The sequence below is a fragment of the Crocodylus porosus genome, unplaced genomic scaffold (assembly GCF_001723895.1).
Source record: "Crocodylus porosus isolate Cpor-Errol unplaced genomic scaffold, CroPor_comp1, whole genome shotgun sequence".
In the NCBI taxonomy this organism is placed as follows: domain Eukaryota; kingdom Metazoa; phylum Chordata; order Crocodylia; family Crocodylidae; genus Crocodylus; species Crocodylus porosus.
In genome coordinates, this window is record NW_017728886.1 from 260,780,202 (window position 1) to 260,789,900 (window position 9,699).

Here is a 9,699-nt window from a genome sequence, read left to right on the forward strand (position 1 = left end):
TGCTATGTTGCAAGGCCTAGATGTGACATAAGTTTTGCTTTCAAGAATTTGGGGTGCTGTTCCCCCCAAACCCCTTTACCAATCTTCTTGAAGCTTGGCAGGCTTTATCCTCTCTGCAGAGTCTGCCATCTTGGAAAATTTCATCCAAATCAGACAAAAAACAACAAAGTTATAGGTATTTTATTGTTTCCCCGTTATACCCTATGGCCGGATCTCGGAGGGGGCTCTGGGGTGTCTCCAAAGCGCTTCGGGAAGCTGAACGAGGCCGGCACTTCAACTCAGATGTGCTGCTTCAGACCCCAAAGCATCCCAAACTTCTTTGGATCTGAAGCCCTGTCCGAAGCCTCGCGCAGCCCTACTAGGTACACAGCGCTCTATCTGATACAGTTGTCTATTAAGTGAATTGTTGCACAAAACTGTGGGCCAAAATTCCTGGCGTTGAATATTACTTTGTAGTTGAAAGGGGCTAATTGTGACATAGGCTACTGTAGTACACGAGAGGCAATCTTATTTTACAGATCAGGAAATCGAGGCATAGTGTTTAAGTAACTTTTTCCAAGGTTGCACGGGGAGTCCCTGTTGGTTTTAAGTACAAAGGAAGTGCCACACTGAATGAGAAGAAGAGTCCATGCTGTCAAATATATTGTCTCCAGTTCTGGATGGAAATGTGTCAAGTAAGACTTCTGGGGACTTCAAAAATATGTTTGTTCTGCATCAGGATGGAGCCATCAGGTTTTTCATTTAATTCTGTGGTTAGGACTCTTGGTTGATGCAGCCAAACAAATGGCAATCGGGGCTCATAGTAGAGATGATATCTTTTACTAGACCAACAAGATTTTTGCAAAACATGTTCTTTAATTGCACGCTTTCAGGCACAAACACCCTTCATCAGGCAATGGAGAAAAGGCTGTAAAAGTTCTCCTGGGTAGAAATTAAAGTTCATGTATCATAGGCTTTCACAGAGCAGTCAATAGATGGAAAACTCCTCTGGGCAGTTGGTTCATAGCTGATATGGAGCTTCTCACCTCCATACCAGCTATGTGATCTGTGATGATGGAAATGACCTTGAAACAAAGGCAGGAGCAGGATCTCAGGTTGCCGGTGGTCACAGTTACTTCCTGCTTGGGAAAATATGGAGATTTCATGAGACACTTGAACCTTGTCTCCTTTATCCCAAGACACTGCCCATTGGACCACTGACTACAATTTATCTTTTTTGGACCAGGCTTTCCATCCTGGACCTGAGATATATTTCCTGATGGAGGTTTCAGTGAAAATGTTACATTGCTATGGAAAGTTTCAGCTTTGACTAGCTGGCTTTTTATGACAAAATGTTTCTGTATTGCAGGGTTTGTCTGCTTCAGTGAGATCAAGCAGGATTAAGCAGGAAGCAATAGAACAATCAAATGCTAACAAAAAAAAGGGCTTAACAAAATGTTTTTCAAGCGTGACATCAGGAAGCAACAGAAGACAAACACAACATGGGATAGTTCTACCTACTGACATGCATAACACATAGATGCAACAATAAACTGTATTTTCTTACACACAACACACCTTTCCCCCCCAAATTGGCTGCTGGAAATTGCAAGCACGTTATATATGAGAAATACGGTAAGAACAGTTTGATGGCTATGGGCAAAATTGAAAGTAAAACGTGCTGGCTACTCACAGGGAAAGAACGGGGAGCAGGCTCTTCTCCCTCCCTCTTGCAACTCAATTAGTTACTGCAAGGAAAACATCTTTTTAAAATCCATTTTGCCATTCAAAAACAAGGTGCACAGGGCATGCTGTATGCATGAATATATGGCATAACAAAAGGGTTTCCTAGAAGAGCTGCTCAGGAATTTTATGTGTCTCTGAGAGCAGCCGTCACCACATTCTTGTCCCTTCATTTGAAGAAATTCATCATGCGGGATAATCTCTTTCCTTCCCTCTCACCCCTTCTATGTTCTTATCCCAGGCCCTTGTAGTTAGAGACTGGGATGAGAATTGAAGATTTTCTCATTCTTAACTGTTGGCTCTTGATTTAGGATGTCAGATGCCTTGTTCCAGGGGAAGTGGGGCGAAGGGTGAGGTCGACCTCCCCTGAGACCAACCATGACCTTTCCATTTGATAATAGGCAGAGTTCTTGATACACAGTAATAACAGAATAGAAACAATACAAGCAATCAAGCAGTTCTATATATCTACTGATTCTAGGGCTGTCATCAGAGTCAAAGTACATCTGGCCAGGATGCAGGCTTCAGGCTGAAGCTTTTTCTTAAGTGTCAAATGTTGGCAGCCTGTAGGTGGCATGCCGAGGCCCATCTCCCCTTCCAGTGGGGTGGATGAGATGGGCTGCTCATGTGCTTTCTGTCCATGGTGGCCCAGGGGATGGGGACCCCTCTCAGGAACCCTCTCGGGGAAGAGGATGGGAAGGGACCCAGGTGGGACCCTTTGTTACTCTCAAGTCTTTGCTTTTGTATTCTCCTTCCTTCCTGATGACTCTCCATCCGTGGCTATTGCGGATTGGTCTCTCTGCGTGTTTATCTCACTGTTGACCTCCTGTGTTGTCAGCACAATCCAAGCCCGTCATAGTTTCATAGTTTCATAGTTTCTAGGGTCGGAAGGGACCTGAGCAGATCATCTAGTCTGACCCCCTGCCATGGCAGGAAAGAATACTGGGGTCAAATGGTTTTAATCCCCTCAGGTTCAAAAGTCTACCACTTCCTGGGCTAGTCCTCCGACCAATAGTACAATTGGTCACACCAATGCATTTTGCAAGCTTTTTTTTAACTCAAAACCGTCAATGTGGCTTAGACATGATTTCAGAAGGTCTACTGGATCAGATCTCCTGCAAGGACCTGGGAGAATTTGGGTCCTCCCAAACAGCATATTCGCACGCCCTTCCCAAAACAGGAAATCTAGGCCCCCCTCTTTGGCCTTGTGAGCTGGTGCCACCTTATCTCGTGTTATGGGCAGTGTAGCATACTGTCCGTGTATTGGTTGGTCTTGTGTTAGACAGTCTGTCTGATTGAAAGGCTGTGTGAAACTTTGTGACCACCTTTAGAAATCAATTAACCCCTTCTGCCCATCCTGAACCATTCTAATATATATATATTCTAATATCTATCTATTTATTTATAATACTGGAATGGATCAGGATGTGTGTGTGTGTGTGTGTGTGTGTGTACACCCCCCCCCATAAGCCAATCCCCCAAAACAAACCTTTAAATACCATTTCTAAGCCATCCCTAATCACACACTCCAGTCACTATTAGAGAAGGGCCTGACCTGACAAATTTGAATTCCCTGAAGAATTGAGAGTGCTGGCAACAAGCACCTTTTCCTAGTGACAGTTGTCTGGTGCTTGTCTAACACCTCTCCCAACTATAAAAACAGGGCAGTAAAAATACGATGTCGTCTCACAAATCTTATAGCTCACATTCCCTGGCCCATCCCAGACACAGCAGCAGCACTATGATGCTAATGGGTCATTCCTGTCAGATCTGGTTGAAAAGGTCCCCCTGAAGGCAGGTCTCCACTCTGCTGCATGGAGGAGGTGGAGGACCTGCCGCCACCGGTCATTTTGCCTTCTTCTGGGCCTTACAAAGCCCCGTCACCCCTAAGTGCATTGTTTGCCCTGCCCCCCCAGCTCTTATTTAATTAAAATTGGCCTGTCCAGGACTTAAATTAAGCAATAGAAACACTTCTGTGTGTGGTCTGATGACTTAATAATCATTTCTCCTTGCAGGAAAGAAGAGCCTGCTACCTGCAGCTGATTCCCTGCTTTAGCTCAGGTACCAAAAGGTTTATTGTTGCTAGATGAAAGCTTTGAAGCTTTCTCCTCGCTGACTGACACAACTGCTGTATGTCTGCTGTGGTTATGCACAGTAGACCATTTTTGTTCTTGATGAAGGTAAGGGCACTGGGGCCTTGAATGGGACACTTAAGAATTGTGTTGCTAAACTTGGTAAAGCAAAACCGAAACTGACGGGTTTTCTCTCTTTTATCCCCAAATCTAAAATTCATATTGATGAATCATGTTTAATTCTGATATGATCCCTTCCGACTGCTAAGCAAGAAGGTGTGAGAGGTAAAATGAAATAATACGCTCTCTAGAGAAGGAAGCTTTCACCCCGGGAGGAAATGATGTGAAAATCTAGCCTGAGGGTGATTAGATGACAACTGATTTGGGTATAAGTGGTAACAGATAGTTTAGATGGTCTCAGACATGAGACCTTGCTTCTGTTGCCTATAAGGACAGATTGCACACCACTCAGTTGGCACATCTGGGAGTCCTCTAGCTTCACAATGAATAGGACGGGACATTAATTTCCAGTAAATTCTCGTCTTAAGAAACACTGAGACCACAACACGATGGAGTCTCCTGCAAGTGCAGTCTTACCCTCTAGCTAACCTTGGGGGAGATGCTTTGAATTGGTAGGAGGATAAAAAGGAAGGCACTTCTTTACATGTCAGTGGTGTTTCAAGCAGCGACTTAACTCCATCTAAGATAGCAAAAGTGGCTTTATATTTATACAAAGTATATACTTAAACTTTTTTCTAGAAAAGAACTGTTGAGGGAAGAAGGCATGCTCTCAGGTTGACCACCCTGCTTTTCCACTTTTATTTTTGCAAGAGCAGTGCCTTGTTCCTCCTATTTCTACTCCTGTGTCCCCATCCTCTAAAAATATTACTCTGCAGTAATGATCTGAAATTGTCTGGTACACAGGACTTGCTGTGGTTTTTTGGATCAGTTCCGCAAAATAATGTGCGTTTCAAAATCCAAAAAGTCTTCAGCACGGTGAGGCTGGCAAAGGTTGCCAAAAAAGCAAGGTGGTAAAAATCTAAGATAGATTTCAGAATGATAACCACTGAATGGCCTTTAAAGTGTTGTACTTCCCACCATGAGGACAAAAACCAGGATGCACTTCAATACTGACAAGTGCAGGGTACTGCACTTGGGCAGAGGTAACCAGCAGCACACTTATAAGATAAGAAACTCCCTTCTTGAGAGCACGGAGGCAGAAAGGGATCTTGGAGTCATTATTGACAGTCACAAGCTGGCAGAGGGTAGATTCAGACTAGACATCAGGAGGGGCTACTTCACGGTCAGGGCGGCTAGGATCTGGAACCAACTTCCAAGAGAAGTGGTGCTGGCTCCTACCCTAGGGGTCTTTAAGAAGAGGCTTGATGACTACCTGGCTGGAGTCATCTGAGCCCAGTTTTTCTCCTGCCCAGGGGGGGGATTGGACTTGAAGATCTACAAGGTCCCTTCCAACCCAACTTCTGTGATTCTATGACTGTACAATGTTACCTGTCTATAATGCAGTGTCCAGAACAGAGGAGAAATGGAGAGTGTCAGGTGATGGACCCTAGAGGTTCTATTTTTTGAAATTGGATTAGAAACATAAGAAATGTAGTGTTAAGGAGAGTGAGAAGAGAATCAGGTATGGAAACAGGCAAAATTGCACCCAACAGCCACCCAACCCACCATGACTCCCGTCTTGTAGTAACTTGATCCTCCATTTTTTCTTGTTTTGCTTGTTTCATCCCTGGGATGCATCATATGAAGAGTTTAACTAGTTCAGACTATGGCTGTGGGCATCTTACATCTGGCAAAGCGGAACATCAGAGATCTTTACTGCATAAGCTAAAGGGGTGATGAAGCTAGTGAATATTTTTATAGGATAAGGCAAAATTGCATGGGTAGGAGAGCAATCTCATCCCCGGCATTATTAATGTTAATGTTAATAATAGTAATAATAGTCATTTGAACTCTGGGGCATTTTATCTTCTGCCCAAACACATGATAAGTAAATAAAGTTCTTAAGTAATTTACCCAAGGCAGAGAAGGCCCCTAAACCCTTCAAACTTCAAGGGAGGCAGATTTCCTCTCTCTTCAGCACTGGTGAGGCCTCACCTGGAGTACTATGTCCTGTTTGGGGCCACATACTCAAAAAAGGATGTGGACAATAACAAAAATGATTAGAGGTTTGGGACACAGGAGTTATGAAAAAAGGTGGAAAGAGCTTGAGTCATTTGGTCTGGAGAAAAGAAAACCGAGGGCTGATTGGTTTGGTAACAGTCTTCAAATACTTGAAGGGTGATTTTAGAGAGGATGGAAATGGGCTTTTCTCTGTGACTGCAGGGGACAGGACTAGGAACAGTGGCTTCAAGCTGCAGCAGGCAAGCTTAGGTTGGAGATTAGGAAAACTTTCTCACGATGAGGGAGGTCAGGCACTGGAACAGGCTACCCAGAGAAGCTGTGGAAAGTTTCAAAAGCAGGTTGGACAGACACCTGGCTGGGATGGATTAGTCAGGGATGATTCTGCCTTGAGCAGAGGGTGGGACTAGATGACTCTGAGGTCCCTTCCAACCCTAGTTTCCCAGGACCTCCCTAGGATTTGGATCTGGTATCCAAGCTCTTTCCCTCTGTCTCTGATCCAGAAAAGGACACTTTCACTAAACTTGCCTGTTTGGGCATGAAGATGGTGGAAAACGGTGCACGAACAACTGCGATTTTTAGCACAGTTACGTTAGCCCTGAAACGGAGTCTATTTTGCAGGCTCAAGTCTGAGCTCTGCTCTTTGGCTTAAATAAAAACAGCATCTCCCTCATTCCAGTTGCGGTTTTAATAATATTATTTCCTGTTGGCTTGTTAAGATGTGACTATGCCTATTATAGTGTCAAGCTTGTTTGTTCTATACACACACACATATACACACACATGCATCCTTAGCTTCATCTAATTAGCTACTGACAGTCTAATCTTTTGTTCGTTTTGATCATTAAGTTACATGGAGGCTGTCTCTTCCCTCAAGCCCCCATGTAAACAAATGCATCCACTTGAAATAAACTCTGTTCAGGGATGCTGCTTAAAACCCAGCATAAGGGAGAAGTGAGAAGCCAGGTCTCTCTAGTGCCTCTCTCCATGTTCTGGAATCTCTTGCCCACACTTTTATTCATCTTTCCAATCTTCCCTGCCCCTCTGACACATCTCCTGTTCGTTGCTTGGTAACCTCTACAGCACTGCTGTGCATACCAGCATAAATTGCTGTATGCTTCCCCTTCTGTTTTTTTTTTTTTTTTTAAACTAGGAGACAGCCTAAAATAGGACTTTTTTCCCCTTTTTATTTTTTTATTTTTTGACAGACAAATCAAATTCTGAATAAATGTTGAAAGCTCTGTTATCTGACAAATGCTCAATTAAAAAAAATTGCCATGGAAGGTACATATTTAGAAACAGCTGATTAACAGCACAGGCCATCTACATGTCAATTATTTCACAAAGTTAATGAAAACTCTTGTTTCCTCAAAAAAATAAAATAAAAAATTGCCAAAAGGGAGAAGGTGGAGAGAGAGAGAAAGGAATTACTAACCATTAGTATTGTGCTAGCTTCTAGACACCTCAGCCAATATTGGGGCTCTGATTATATTAGGAATTGTAGGAAATCAGATGTGCACTGTACCAAATAGCTAGCTGCCTAAACAGGGAAGATGTCCTGGCTGAGTGTTTTAAGCACGGTCGTGCTCCATAGATGGGGGGCACAACCAACACATCCTGGCCTGGCTATCTTAAAGAAAAGAAAAAGCGGTGATAGCTGTCTGCATTTTTTTTTCTCTACACTCTTTTGAAGAGTGTGGCAGAAGAGACAGGTTGAAGAATGCCCAGTTTGTGGCTCCTCGCTGGGCTGAGCTTGAGGTAACCCTTTCAGGTCTGAGCCATTTGGGGGCATATTCAGAAGCAGATTTTTAGATGGCGGTGGAAAGTTGTGTTGTAAATGAAAGTGTCTGCAGAATTTAGATACCTCCAGGGTTAGGCAGAAGTTCAGCAGAGATTTTGAGAATCACAGTTTTTGGACTTAGGTACTTGCATTGAACTGAAGTACTTCTGTAGAATTGGGCCGTGATCTCCAAAGGCAAAAGAGGGGAAACCCATGAACACTGTAAGCCTGATCCTTAGCTGGTGTCATTGGCATCATTTCAATGAAGGTAATGGAATTAGGAATGAGAGACTCAGTAGTCTGTCAGAACAAACTTGGGAACAGATAATTTTCTTGAAGAACACAGGGCACCAATGGAAGTGATGTTCTTGTTGTGCCATCAGCCCCCTGAAAGCACTCTACAGCCTCATGAAGTACACGGCTCCTGAGCACTTTAAAAGGGCCCAGTCACATGACAAATGAACCCTCATTATATGAGGATTCAGATGAAGGCCCTCCAAAGTGCAGCACCTTCATTAACTTCTGTCAGTCCCTGCCCAGGAGCTGGGTTGGGCTAATGCGACATGCTGTGTTCAGTATAGGGGGGAGGAAGGAGGGAGGGGAGGGAGCTCAGTCTGGGGATTGGCCAGTCTTTGGGGAGTGGATTGGAGTCCACATGGAATATTAGACTGCACTGGACCTCAGCCTAAAAAGTATTATACAAGGAGCTGCCATGCTTTGTGTTTCTACCTCAGTTAGACCGGGGAATTACTATTTAGGCTGCAGTACTGCAGTGAAGGACCTGGGTATTACAGAAGATCATGAGATGAATATGAGCCAATAGTGTGCTCTTGTTTCAGAAAAAGCCAAGAACATACTGAGCTGTATTACCAGGACTGTCATTTGTAAGTCAAGGGATGTGATTCTTCCACTGTATTCTGCAGTATTCAGAACTGGCCATCACAGTGCTTCAGGCCTCAGCCGGAACACTGTGTCCAGCTTTGGGTCCCCACTTCAAGATGGATGTGGACAGATTGGAATGAATCCAGTGAAAAGTGACAAAAATAATTAGAGGCCTGGGAAACATGATTTGTGAGGAAAGGCTAAAAAAACTAGGTTTATTTAATCTGGAGAAGAGAAAATGGGGTGATCTGGTATCAGTCTTCAAATACCTGAAAGGCAACTACTGAGAGGATAAAGATGGTTTTTTTTTCCTGTGGCCATGGGGGACAGGATTAGGAGTAATGGCCTCAAGCAGCAACAGAGGAAATTTAGGTTGGATATTCGGAGGGACTTTCTGACTATGAGGGTAGTCAAGCATTGGAACAGGGTACCCAGAGCAGTCAAAGATTCTCAATCCCTGACATTTTCAAGAGTGGTTTGGACAGCCACTTCACTGGGATGGCTTAATCAGGGCTTAATTCTGTCTTCTGAGGTCCTTTTCAGCCTCACTTTCCTATCATAGAAATTATAGAAAATTAGGGTTGGAAGGGACTTCAGGAGGTCATCTAGTCCAACCTCCTGCTTAAAGCAAGGACCATCCCCAACTAGATCAGTGCAGCCAGGGCTTTGTCTAGCCAGGCCTTAAAAATCTGCAGGGCTGGAGATTGCACCACCTCTCTGGGTAACCTGTTCCAGTGCTTTACAACCCTCCTAGTGAGAAAGTTTTTACTAACATCTATCCTAAACTTCCCTTGCTGTAACTTGAGCCCAATACACCTTGTTCTGTCATCTGCCACCACTGAGAACAGTCCAGCACCATCCTCTTTCAAACCCTCTTCAGGTAGCTGAAGGCTGCTATTAAATTGCTTTTCTGTTTCCTCTTCTCTAAACTAAATAATCCCAGTTCATAATTTCATTGTTGGTAGGGTCAGAAAGGACCTGAGCAGATCATCAAGTCCAACCCCCTGCCATGGCAGGAAAAAGTACTGGGGTCAAATGACCCCAGCAAGGTGTTCGTCTAGCCTCCTCTTAAAGACCCTCAGGGTAGGAGCCTGCACCACTTTT

General features: G+C 44.0%; 1 long non-coding RNA gene across 1 annotated transcript; it reads right to left on the bottom strand.

The window, feature by feature from the left end:
• Positions 1 to 271: 271 nt before the first annotated feature.
• On the bottom strand, positions 272 to 9,464 carry LOC109306248. Its single transcript, XR_002099915.1, has 3 exons — positions 9,452 to 9,464; positions 4,485 to 4,488; positions 272 to 358 (listed from the first exon to the last, which is right to left on the bottom strand). It is a non-coding gene; the product is annotated as an uncharacterized LOC109306248 (long non-coding RNA).
• Between the last annotated feature and the right edge of the window lie 235 nt (positions 9,465 to 9,699).